Source organism: Balaenoptera physalus (assembly GCF_965194825.1).
Source record: "Balaenoptera physalus genome assembly, chromosome: 9".
Classification (NCBI taxonomy): Eukaryota; Metazoa; Chordata; class Mammalia; order Artiodactyla; family Balaenopteridae; genus Balaenoptera; species Balaenoptera physalus.
The window spans coordinates 69,132,817-69,146,764 of record NC_138888.1 but is presented as its reverse complement, the minus strand read 5'-3'; the positions used below and the strand labels follow the sequence as shown (position 1 = coordinate 69,146,764).

The 13,948-nt window shown below is 36.6% G+C and overlaps 1 protein-coding gene across 4 annotated transcripts in view; it reads right to left on the bottom strand.

Moving 5' to 3' along the window:
* RNGTT (RNA guanylyltransferase and 5'-phosphatase) overlaps window positions 1-13,948 on the bottom strand; it is a 322,597-nt gene that overhangs the window by 143,806 nt on the left and 164,843 nt on the right. The window lies entirely within an intron of this gene.

The window sequence follows — 13,948 nt, the reverse complement described above, 5'->3', positions numbered from 1 at the left end:
AGAAATTTTAAACTATATCCTGAGAATGCAGAAGGTTTGAAACCAAAAGTAAACAAGTCTGGCTGAAGTAAGGGATAAGTTAGTCAGACATGAAAACCCAAAGAAGGTTTGGAATGGGCCATGAAGAACGTCAAATGTCTTATCTTTATTTCATAAGTAATATTTATTTTTTTGTACAGACAATAAATGCACATGAAAATAAAAATCAAACCATCTAGAGGGTGGGGGTAAAATGGTTACCTTCCCTGCATCATTCCTTCCTTCCTATTTAAAGAGGGCTATCATTCTTGACTACATTGAAACACTGTGAATAAGGAAATACCATCATTAGAACTATGCTTGTGGAGCATGTAGTCGTGCTGGGTATGAGAAGGTCATAATTAAATTAATTACTCTACGGTATCTTGTAATCACTGTCACCAGGTGAGTGTGAGATGGTTGTATGATTAGTGAAGGGGAGAATACACCAACCCAAAAGACACCACCTTGACATGTGGATTATTTTGAGCTGAAGGCAATCAAGACCTAGGAGACTCAGGAAAAACTTTTACCTCTCTCGTAACTGCCTAAAAGAACTTAGATAGGGGGCCTGGCCCAGAAAGAGAGCTATTACCATAGATAACGTTTTTATCTGAAAGACCTATCTGCATGGCAGGGCAAACTTCTAAATACAAAACATCTGTTCTTCTCATCATCCTGTGAGCTACCCTCCTCCCCTTTGAAGACCCAGGCGCTTATCCCATTCCTTAGCACAGGATGGCACATAAGCCTCAACTGCTCGACCTACCCTTGAGTCTCTTATCTTTGGGGATCCCGTACATACTAACTTAAATATGTTTTTCTCCTGTTAATCTGTCCTATGTCAATTTAATTATTACACCAAAGAACCTAGAAGAAAAGAAGGGGAAATTTTTCTACCCCTACTTAACCTTCCACTGACTTGATCTAGTAAGACTAATAAAGTTCACTCTTAAAGCATCTTAGATTTTATGAAATAGGTAGATAGATATTCTATCTCCTAGCAACATCCTCTGTTCCCTACATTCTTTAAAGGCCTATAAAGTACTGAAGGCCACTAAAGGAAAGCTAATAGCTGGCAAACACAATAATAAATTAAACCAATTTAGCAAAAAGCTACAGTACTTAAGTTCGGCATGTGAGTGATACTTACAGTTATGCCTTTAGCATGTTGTTGAAGGTTACAAACATGACTAAAGGGATATTTGTTCACTGGATGCAAGTAGAAAGCATAAGAAATGTCCCCAAATCTCAACTAGGAAATGGAGAATTTCTTCACCATCATTTGACAAATAAGAAATTAATCAAAGCAGCAAAACTTTAAATCTCTCACAAACTGCTAGTATCACAAATTTAATGTTAGCTTTATATAGCAGTGGTAATTTATTTCCTATATAACAAATGATCACTAAAAGCTTCATAAGCCTCTTTTAGAAGTAAGAATAGTCACTGTTCATACAAATCCATGATAGAAAAGGAAGAGAATAAAAGCTGCCTGACATTTAAAAATCAATATGCCTCTAATTACTATGTATATGCATTTTAGGAAGCTTGCCAATATACTATTCAGTGTGTCCTCCCCTTCCTCCAACTTGCCTATCTAATAACTACCTTCTAAACAAGAAATATCTTAAATATGTTAGTTACACAGCATATATATATTTTGCTTTTTAAATACTGTTCTTTCTCATTCATGTACATATTATTCCTTACATAAATTACATTACCACCTTCGTTTGAGTGGGTTTTAATATGTATCATAATTTAAACGTTTGCTATGTGTAAAATAATTAATACTTTGAGAACATAAATTCCAACTTCTAAGATGGAACATTTCTTAAAATGCTTTTACCTTTCAAAAAATTATTATGCCAAATTGTATACATAATTATTGTCAAATAATAGGCACCATTTTATTATGACAGGGTATTTGTATATAATATAGCATTCACACATTTTAAATGCCAAGAGTAAAGGCATTAATTCAGCATTTACAGATGCATTATACACATATGTTAAAATAAAAACCATGACTCATTTAGTACCAGATAATTGTTTTGTCCTTCTATTAGGTGAACATTAATATAACCTTTATACAAATGCTAATAACTTCCAAAAAATTTGCTTGTAATTAAATGTTTCTATAGTGTGGCTACCAAAGAAATTTTTAGAGTAAGAAGGCATTGCTGAGCAAAAGCTAAGAGGATTCAGCACCACTAAACCAGCTTTACAACAAATGCTAAAGGAACTTCTCTAGGCAGGAAACACAAGAGGAGGAAAAGACCTACAAAAACAAACCCAAAACAATTAAGAAAATGGTAAATAGGAACATACATATCGATAACTACCTTAAATGTAAATGAATTAAATACTCCAACCAAAAGACACAGACTGGCTGAATGGATACAAAAACAAGACCCGTATATATGCTGTCTACAAGAGACCCACTTCAGACCTAGGGACACATACAGACTGAAGGTGAGGGGATGGAAAAAGATATTCCATGCAAATGGAAATCAAAAGAAAGCTGGAGTAGCGATTCTCATATCAGACAAAATAGACTTTAAAACAAAGACTTTAAAAGAGACAAAGAAGGACACTACATAATGATCAAAGGATCAATCCAAGAAGAAGATATAAGAATTGTAAATATTTATGCACCCAACATAGGAGCACCTCAATACATAAGGCAAATTCTAACAGCCATAAAAGGGGAAATCCACAGTAACACAATCATAGTAGGGGACTTTAACACCCCACTTTCACCAATGGACAGATCATCCAAAATGAAAATAAATAAGGAAACACAAGCTTTAAATGATACATTAAACAAGATGGACTTAATTGATACTTATAGGACATTCCATCCAAAAACAACGGAATACACTTTCTTCTCAAGTGCTCATGGAACATTCTCCAGGATAGATTATATCTTGGGTCACAAATCAAGCCTCGGTAAATTTAAGAAAATTGAAATCATATCAAGCATCTTTCCAACCACAACGCTATGAGGCTAGATATCAATTACAGGAAAAAACCTGTAAAAAATACAAACACATGGAGGTTAAACAATACACTACTAAATAACCAATAGATCACTGAAGAAATCAAAGAGGAAATCAAAAAATACCTAGAAACAAATGACAATGAAAACACAATGACCCAAAACCTATGGGATGCAGCAAAAGCAGTTCTAAGAGGGAAGTTTATAGCAACACAATCCTACCTCAAGAAACAAGAAACATCTCAAATAAACAACCTAACATTACACCTAAAGGTATTGGAGAAAGAAGAACAAAAAACCCCAAAAGTTAGCAGAAGGAAAGAAATCATAAAGATCAGATCAGAAATAAATGAATAAAACAATAGCAAGGATCAATAAAACTAAAAGCTGGTTCTTTGAGAAGATAAACAAAATTGATAAACCATCAGTCAGACTCATCAAGAAAAAAAGGGAGAAGACTCAAATCAATAGAATTAGAAAAGAAAAAGGAGAAGAAACAACTGACACTGCAGAAATACAAAGCATAATGAGAGACTACTACAACAACCATATGCCAATACAATGGACAACCTGGAAGAAAATGGACAATTTCTTAGGAAAGCACAACCTTCCAAGACTGAACCAGGAAGAGATAGAAAATATAAACAGACCAGTCACAAGCCCTGAAATTGAGACTGTGATAAAAAATCTTCCAACAAACATAAGCCCAGGACCAGATGGATTCACAGGTGAATTCTATCAAACATTTAGAGAAGAGCTAACACCCATCCTTCTCAAACTCTTCCAAAAAATTGCAGAGGAAGGAACACACCCAAACTCATCCTACGAGGCCACCATCACCCTGATACCAAAACCAGACAAAGATGTCACAAAGAAAGAAAACTACAGACCAATATCACTCATGAACATATATGCAAAAATCCTCAACAAAATACTAGCAAACAGAATCCAACAACACATTAAAGGGATCGTACACCATGATCAAGTGGGATTTAGTCCAGGGATGCAAGGATTCTTCAATATATGCCAATCAATCAACGTGATAAACCATATTAACAAACTGAAGGAGAAAAACCATAAGATCATCTCAATAGATACAGAAAAAGCTTTTGACAAAATTCAACACCATTCATGATAAAAACCCTCCAGAAAGTGGGCATAGAGGGAACTTACCTTAACATAATAAAGGCCATATATGACAAACCCACAGCCAACATCATTCTCAATGGTGAAAAACTGAAACCATTTCCTCTAAGATCAGGAACAAGAGAAGGTTGTCCTCTCTCACCACTATTATTCAACATACTTTTGGAAGTCCTAGCCACAGCAATCAGAGAAGAAAAAGAAATAAAAGGAATCCAAATTGGAAAAGAAGAAGTAAAGCTGTCACTGTTTGCAGATGACATGATACTATACATAGAGAATCCTAAAGATGCTACCAGAAAACTACTAGAGTTAATCAATGAATTTGGTAAAAAAGTAGCAGGATACAAAATTAATGCACAGAAATCTCTTGCATTCCTATACACTAATGATGAAAAATCTGAAAGGGAAATTAAGAAAACACTCCCATTTACCACTACAACAAAAAGAATAAAACACCTAGGAATAAACCTACCTAAGGAGACAAAAGACCTATATGCAGAAAACTGTAAGACACTGATGAAAGAAATTAAAGATGATACAAACAGATGGAGAGATATACCATGTTCTTGGATTGGAAGAATCAACATTGTGAAAATGACTATACTACCCAAAGCAATCTACAGATTCAATGTAATCCCTATCAAACTACCAATGGCATTTTTCACAGAACTAGGACAAAAAATTTCACAATTTGTATGGAAACACAAAAGACCCCGAATAGCCAAAGCAATCTTGAGAAAGAAAAACAGAGCTGGAGGAATCAGGCTCCCAGACTTCACACTATACTACAAAGCTGCAGTAATCAAGGCAGTATGGTACTGGCACAAAAACAGAAATATAGATCAATGGAACAGGATAGGAAGCCCAGAGATAAACTCACGCACATATGGTCACCTAATTTTTGATAAAGGAGGCAAGAATATACAATGGAGAAAAGACAGCCTCTTCAATAAGTGGTGCTGGGAAAACTGGACAGCTACATGTAAAAGAATGAAATTAGAAAACTCCCTAATGCCATATACAAAAATAAACTCAAAATGGATTAAAGACCTAAATGTAAAGGCCAGACACTATAAAACTCTTAGAGGAAAACACAGGCAGAACACGCTATGACATAAATCACAGCAAGATCCTTTTTGACCCACCTACTAGAGAAATGGAAATAAAAACAAAAATAAACAAATGGAACCTAATGAAACTTAAAAGCTTTTGCAAAGCAAAGGAAACCATAAACAAGACGAAAAGACAACCCTCAGAATGGGAGAAAACATTTGCAAATGAAGCAACTGACAAAGGATTAATCTCCAAAATTTACAAGCAGCCCATGCAGCTCAATATCAAAACAACAAACAACCCAATCCAAAAATGGGCAGAAGACCTAAATAGACATTTCTCCAAAGAAGATATACAGATTGCCAACAAACACATGAAAGGATGCTCAACATCACTCATTATTAGAGAAATGCAAATCAAAACTAAACTACAATGAGGTATCACCTCACACCAGTCAGAATGGCCATCATCAAAAAATCTACAAACAATAAATGTTGGAGAGGGTGTGGAGAAAAGGGAACCCTCTTGCACTGTTAGTGGGAATGTACATTGATACAGCCACTATGGAGAACAGTATGGAGGTTCCTTAAAAATCTAAAAATAGAACTACCATTCGACCCAGCAATCCCACTACTGGGCATATACCCTGAGAAAACCATAATTCAAAAAGACACATGCACCCCAATGTTCATTGCAGCACTATTTACAAGAGCCTGGACATGGAAGCAACCTAAGTATCCACCAACAGATGAATGGATAAAGAAGATGTGGCACATATATACAATGGAATATTACTCAGCCATAAAAAGAAATGAAATTGAGTTATTTGTAGTGAGGTGGACGGACCTAGAGTCTGTCATACAGAGTGACGTCAGAAAGAGAAAAACAAATACCGTATGCTAATACATATATACGGACTCTAAAAAAAAAAAGGTTGCAAAGAACCTAGGGGCAGGACAGGAATAAAGACGCAGACGTAGAGAATGGACCTGAGGACACGGGGAAGGGGAAGGGTAAGCTGGGACGAAGTGAGAGAGTGGCATGGACTTATATACACTACCAAATGTAAAACAGATAGCTAGTGGGAAGCAGCCGCATAGCACAGGGAGATCAGCTCGGTGTTTTTTGACCACCTAGAGGGGTGGGATAGGGAGGGTGGGAGGGAGACGCAAGAGGGAGGACATATGGGGATATATGTATACGTATAGTTGATTCACTTTGTTATACAGCAGAAGCTAACACAACATTGTAAAGCAATTATACTCCAATAAAGATATTAGAAAAAAAAAAAAGGCGGCATTGCTGGAAAAAAAAAAAAAGAAAGAAAGGAAATCTATTAGAGCTTTCAAAAAAAGTAAAGATAGGCAAGTCTAATGTTCATTTTGCTTCAATTTCCCAAATACAAATATTAACAAATATCTATTCTGGAAAGAAAGCTGCAAAATTATTTCCAGAAAATTTTCTCACATAAAGGAAAAATAAAACTTGGCAGGTAATAGAAAGAACATTATTTAAAAGAACCTCATTCACCATCATTCACTGACAATATATCAGGCTTACAAAAAATTGCTTTAAAAGGAAATCGAGTCTATAATTATTTCAAATTAAAAGTTAAAAAAAGGCAAAGGGGATCTTTCTAAAAATAAGCTACATAACTCAAAATTAACTGTTCTATCTACAAGCCCTAATTACATTATCCACTAACTGATAAACTTTTCAACTGCAACAAAATACTTTGAAAAAACTTTCAGTATCATGAATACTGACTGACTTAAATAAAATCCCACTTCGAAGCCAATGAGCAAGTTCTCCAAAGAGCAGACTACATCCAATATATTTCATACTAGAAAAAAAGAGAAAGTAAATGCACTTAATATGGGATCAGTAGGGCCCTTCTGAATTTGAGAAAATGCACATTATTGAGAAGGCCTACATCATCCTTTGAGACTTCTAGTAGAATGTAGGTGAAAGCAGCATATGCCATTAGCCCCAGATGAAACTTGAATTAGCAAATGAGTGAGTTTATTATTATCCTTACAGACTTTTCATAGCCTACACTTTTCTCTTCTGGTTTGCTTTCTAAACCCTGGTATAGGAGTAACAAAATGCTCTAGACTTTCATGAAAAAAATGAAAAACCACCACCACCACCAACAACAACCGCATGGTTAAATAAAGAATCTGTGTGCCGGTAGAAATAAATACATTCCTAGCCCTGACAACTGAGAGGGTCTGTAATGACACCCAGCAGCAACAACCGTGCGGAGGGCCTAGATCCGTGTTTCCAACCATCAATCTTCACCAATTAAAAAACAAAAACAAAAACACCTGGGCTCTTTGGAGAAAGGGCTGATTTCTGGACTGAGGGCGGAAACGTATAAGCAGAGCCTGGAACATCTTGTGGTACTGGGAAGTAAGGAGATATGGAAAAGTGATGAGAGCACGTCAAAAAGACACAGATGCTGAACTGAAGGCGGTCCCAAGGACCAAAGCCAAAACAGCAAAATAAAATCATAGTGTTGGATTATAACCCATGGAGTAAAATATTCCTAAATCCTTAATAATATAAATAAGTATATGAGGAAGAGGGGACAGTGGTTCTTTCCATTTCAATCCTTATTAATGCACTGAAAAAGAATGAAGGAAATTGAAATTCACCATATTTGAAATATTTGCCGAATTGAAATTGAAAAACACCACAGTAACGATTGTTGCAGGCAAAAACCATTGAAAAATACTAAAACTACAAGAGGAAGGTAGGATGAGAAACTTGACATCTGCCTAGTCTCAAAATTTCTACCCAGAAAACACTTACTAATCATAAACATAGCAACTTTAAAATCCAGCAGACTCACTTAAGCAAATAATCAAAATTACCAACATGAGCTCCCACGCCCCACATAACGCACCTAGAACAGCACATTGTTGCTTTCGTGGTGTGCCTTCCTAAAAATACACCCCCCCAAAAGATCACACTAAGGGGCGTTCTATATAATAACTAGTAGTCTTCAAAAAGTGTCAAGATCATGAAAACTGAAAGTGAGGTACTGTCCCAGATTATATTAAGATTGTGTAAAGGAGACATGAAGCCAAATATAAAAGAACATAGGGTTGCATTTATGTAAGGTTCAAAACCAGGCAAAACCAAACCCTAGTGTTTAGAGTTGCATACCTAAGTAATAAAAGTATAAAAAAGAGCAAGGAAGTAAAAATCACAAACTTACACATAATGGCTATCTTTGGTGGGAGACAGAAATTTGTGAATGAGAAGAATATGATTCAGACCACCACAGACACATATAGTGTATGTTTCCATTTACATAAGATTCTAGAAAATGAATACCCCAAAGCAGTGGTTGCCAGAAAAGGGAGTGAAGGGTGTGGGAGGAGAGAGGGAGGGAGGGATTAACAAGGGGCAGGAGGAAATTGGGGGGGGGGGGGGGCGGTGGCGTGCGATGGACATGTTCATCATCTTATTCCAGGAGTGGTGATTTCACACTTAAAAATCAAATTGCACACTTTAACTAAGTGCAGGTTATCACATATCAATTACTCCTCAATAAAGCTGTAAAAAATAATGTACAAACTTCATCTTCAAAGTTTTGCTAAATATATTAAAAAAGGAAAGTACAAATGTTCACAGGCCATATCACAAACTGGGCCTACAAATAATTCTAAATCAACCCACCCTGATCATTCTAAATGGAAAGTTGATTTATTATTTTAAGAACTGCCTGTGTAAACATGAAGCAAAAAGTCTGAAAAGTGGTTTTTAACAGGGAAATCATCAAACACATATAGCTCCCCACCTGGTTTATTATCTACTGGTCATAAGAATTATTCTACAGCTTACTTTTACCTACAAAAGAAGAGAGGGGAGAATGATTTATGCAGGGATTAGCCTCAAATCTAAACATCTGAAATTACGTGAATCATCATCATATCCATAAATTTTCACCTCCTTGACTCCAAGATGTATATGTAAAGCACATTTGTTAAAAGATTAATAAATAGGGCTTCCCTGGTGGCGCAGTGGTTGAGAGTCTGCCTGCCAATGCAGGGGACACGGGTTCGAGCCCTGGTCTGGGAAGATCCCACATGCCGCGGAGCAACTAGGCCCGTGAGCCACAACTACTGAGCCTGCGCGTCTGGAGCCTGTGCTCCGCAACAAGAGAGGCCGCGATAGTGAGAGGCCCGCGCACCGCGATGAAGAGTGGCCCCCACTTGCCGCAACTAGAGAAAGCCCTCGCACAGAAACGAAGACCCAACACAGCCAAAAATAAATAAATAAATAAATAAATGGATCATCACATTAAAAAAAAGAAAAAGATTAATAAATAAAATAAATGAATAAAACTTTCATTTCCTGTATTGGGAAATTCTGAATCTTATTTTATTTTTTCCTTATATTTTTGTTGTACAAGTTCCCCTTGTATACTTCGGACAAGACTCTGTGACATCCTCCTTTTCCCCTGGGAAAATGTGGGAACATTATGCTAAGGGGCCATTTCTGCAGAAAAAGTACAAAAGATGCTGTGGAGACAAGAAACAGAGAAATTTAAGCTGAGTGGATACAATTCACAATTCCATTTTCTTCTGTCTAAATTATAGCACCATGTCACATGTTACCAGCTATTTCAATAATAGTTATGATCAATCAAAGAGAGAAATGTTTTTTTAAATCACAGACCCCAGAATGACTGAGACTGTTATATTCCACACTGAAAAGAATTACTGCAAATCTGAATTTCAGCTTCATAGAACTCTCCACAAACTGCTGACACATGAACTGCCAAAACTACAGAGAACTGCCTAAGTGTTTCACTGATAGAATTACATTATATTGATCTTCTCTTTACTATTAGTTTTAATTTGAATACTCCTCTAGTAAATATTATATATCCATCCCTTTTCTTAAAATATAGATTTTGGTAGGTATTGAATTAGTATTTTTTCATTGCTAGGTACATACTAGCTATCTTTATTTTTTAAAGTACAGTTAAGTCCCCTACATAGGAACCTTCAAGTTGCAAACTTTCAAAGATGTGAATGTGCGTTCCATCAAGTCAGGTGTGAGTGAAACTGCAGCTTGCCCTCCATCTCCTATTGCTGACGATCCTTCAGCTCTACCATCTCCCACCTCCTCTCCCTCCTCCAGTCAGTAACTCTTCTTGCCTGTTCACTCGATGCCAGCCCCTGCATACCAGCTGTTGTACTGTACTACTGTACTTTTCAAGGTGCTGTACTGTAAGATTTTAAATGTTTTCTTTATTTTTTTGTGTTTGGTCGTTTTTTATGTATTATTTGGGTGAAAAGTATTATAAACCTATTACAGTACAGTACTATATAGCCGACTGTGTTAGTTGGGTACCTAGGCTAACTTTGTTGGGCTTACGAACAAATTGGACTTAAAATGTGCTCTCGGAACGGAACTCGTTCGTATGTAGGGGACTTACTGTAGTTAATTCTTTATCATTTTCATGACTCTACTTATAAACATGAATGAGCCTATTTTGAGTTAACAGACAATTCCTGCCTTAATTCAATCAGTATATTCTCTTGTTCAAACAGAGTAACTCACTGACTGGTTTAGTTTGCAAAGCCCTTGAAGGAACTTTTTACCTAGCTGAGTAGCTCATGTAAAAGAATTTGAACTATAACAATTCATTTTATTCTTTATTTTGATATCTGTTCAAAACACACTGATAACTAATGATATAGTAGCAGAATTGTTTTTAATTACTTCAAATTTAAAAATGACCAGAATACCATATTACACATTACTTTGCTTATAAATCATATCTACCCTTGACGTATGCCTTGATCAATTAACAAAAGTTAACATAATGCATGAGACAGTTGAACCTCAGTAATGTGACAACTATAATCTAGTTTAAGTATATTCAAGACGAAGTTCCAGAATCTCATATGCTGGGCTGACAATAGGAAATCATGAGATATCCATAAGAAAGACATCACCGGATAGTGCTGGCAATGCTATAAAGCATGATAATTTTAACATTTCTTAAAGCCATGAATATAAACTAAATGTTACCAAGCTGTCTAGGACCACATTTTATAAATGACTGAAAGATCCTCATGTCCTTACGATGAAACTAATTCAATTATTTCCAAAACGCGAGATGGAGGTTATCTAATAATCACAATACTTTTCCATTCATTTTTTCCACTCTATTAAGTGACTGATGTGAATTCTTGAAGTGGGTTATGGTCATTACAACCTTAGAATGTGCTCAGCAAATCCATGAGGGGTAGTCAAACAATGTTTTCTTTTCCTCAAATAAATTAACCGGGCTTTCAGAAAGAATTAAGCAGTGTGGAAGTATAAGCAGATAATCATTTCATACGATTTTTTTAAGATGTAGTTTTAAAACCCATTCCTTGTCACCAATGTCATAGCAGCATTATTCACAATAGCCAAAAGGTAGAAACAATCCATATGCCCATCAACAATTGAAAAACATAACGTGGCATATATCTTGTTTATGGAATATTATTCAGTCTTAAAAAGGAATGGAATGCTGACATGCTACAACATGGATGAACTCTGAAAACATTACGTTAAGTGAAATAAGCCAGTCACAAAAGGACAGTTATTATATATTCCACTTATATGAGGTATGTAGCAAAGTCAAATTCATAAAGACAGAAAGTATAATAGTGGTTACCAGAGACCAAAGTGAGACAGGAACAGGGAGTTACTGTTTAATGGGTACAAAGTTTCTGTTTGAAATGATGAAAAAATTCTGGAAATTGACAGTGGTGATGGTTGCACAACACTGGGAACGTACTTAAGGTCACGGATTTGTACACTTTAAAATGGTTCAGGGCTTCCCTGGTGGCGCAGTGGATAAGAATCTGCCTGCCAGTGCAGGGGACACGGGTTTGATCCCTGGTCCGGGAAGATCCCACATGCTACGAAGCAACTAAGCCCGTGCGCCACAACTACTGAGCCTGTGCTCTAGAGACCACGAGCCACAACTACTGAGCCTGCGTGTCGCAACTACTGAAGTCTGCGCACCTAAAGCCCATGTTCCACAACAAGAGAAGCCACCACAATGAGAAGCCCGCGCACCACAACGAAGAGTGGCCCCCGCTCGCCGCAACTAGAGAGGGCCCACGTGCAGCGACGATAGACCCAACACAGCCAAAAATAAATAAATAAAATAAAATTAGAAAAAAAAAAAAAGGTTTAAAAGGTACGTTCTATGTTTTAGAAAGCCCCAAAAATATCCATTCCTAAGATACAAGTCTCTCAACAACTTCAAACATTTTTCTCTTCTTGAATCCCACAGAGACTGTTCCAGACCTCCTCCTTTCTCTAAAATCTCCCCAGACCATCCCTCTCTCTTCTCACTCCAAAAACCACTTTCATTTCTCATTGAGTGGAGAAGATACAGTCTTGAGGTACAAGTTTCTCCATCTTTCAATTCATCTGTGTTTCTATACATACATCCTTAGCTTTCCTTCTCATTCCCTTGCTAGAACTATCCAGCCCTCATTTACTTGATACCTTCCCAACTTCAACACTTATTCTTTCTCTTCTCAAAGACCTGTAATCTTTTACTTTCTCCCACTCTGCCAGTTAACAAGGAGGGTTACAAGGGCAGGAATGGTCATTCTGAAGTTGAGTCAACTAAAAATCACTACAGAATGGATAATATTTGTGGAAGTAATCTACCCTGAGACAGTTGACTCATAGATGAAGATTTCTAGGTCCTTTCTGTTCAGGCTGTTATGATGCTGTGGAAAGGGTGGCTGGAAACCACACTGTATGTCTGATTCCCAACTGTGGTGCTTATTTCCTGTGTAACTTCAGGCAACTCATTTAACTCCTCTGTAGCCTCAGTATTTTGTTGGGCAAACGGTTATGACTTAAGTCCACAGAAATGTTTTGAGGATTAAATGAAATAATGTATGTACTTAACTAACATTTGTTCAGTCTAAATCAGTTGAATACACTGAATGACCAAAGCATATTTCCAAAATACAGGATGTTTTAAAAAGAAGAAAAAATGAATTGCCTTGTATGAAATATTGAAATTTGTAGTTAATGACAGATAAGAGAGTTAAACTATATAAATCTGTCAGAATGTATATAGTCAATGCATGTCTACACGTAAGAAAAGAGCGAGAAAAAGAGGCAGATAGTCAGAGGAGAGGATAGAGACTGACTGACACAATTAGCAGAGAGGAGTTATCTGGATGCTAGAAAAGCATGTACTATTGTGGAAGACCTAATTTTCCAAGCTCCGGATGAAATATCCCTCAAGACAACCTAACCCTTTTCCTCCGATCACACAGTCACAAAACAATCTTCTGAGGGCTAAATAACTTTCTGAGTAGTTAGAAATGAGTTGCTGTAAATAGAGACCTGAGTATGTACGTATATGTGTATATTTAATGCATGTGTGTGTACATACACATCTATATGTAATGATATACAGTTGACCCTTGAACAATACAGAGATTAGGGGCACTGACCCTCAGCGAAGTCAAAAAGCCACATATAAGTGGATCTGAGCAGTTCAAACCTGTGCTATTCAAGGGTCAACTGTATTACTATAAATTAGTGCTGATGGTTACAAAGCCACGAAAACCATAATAATTATAGTTGTTACTTACTGAGACCTTCAGTGTGCAAGGCCCCGTGCTAAGCTTAATTCTACATTATATCGGCCTTCCCTCTGGTATTAATTTTAATTTG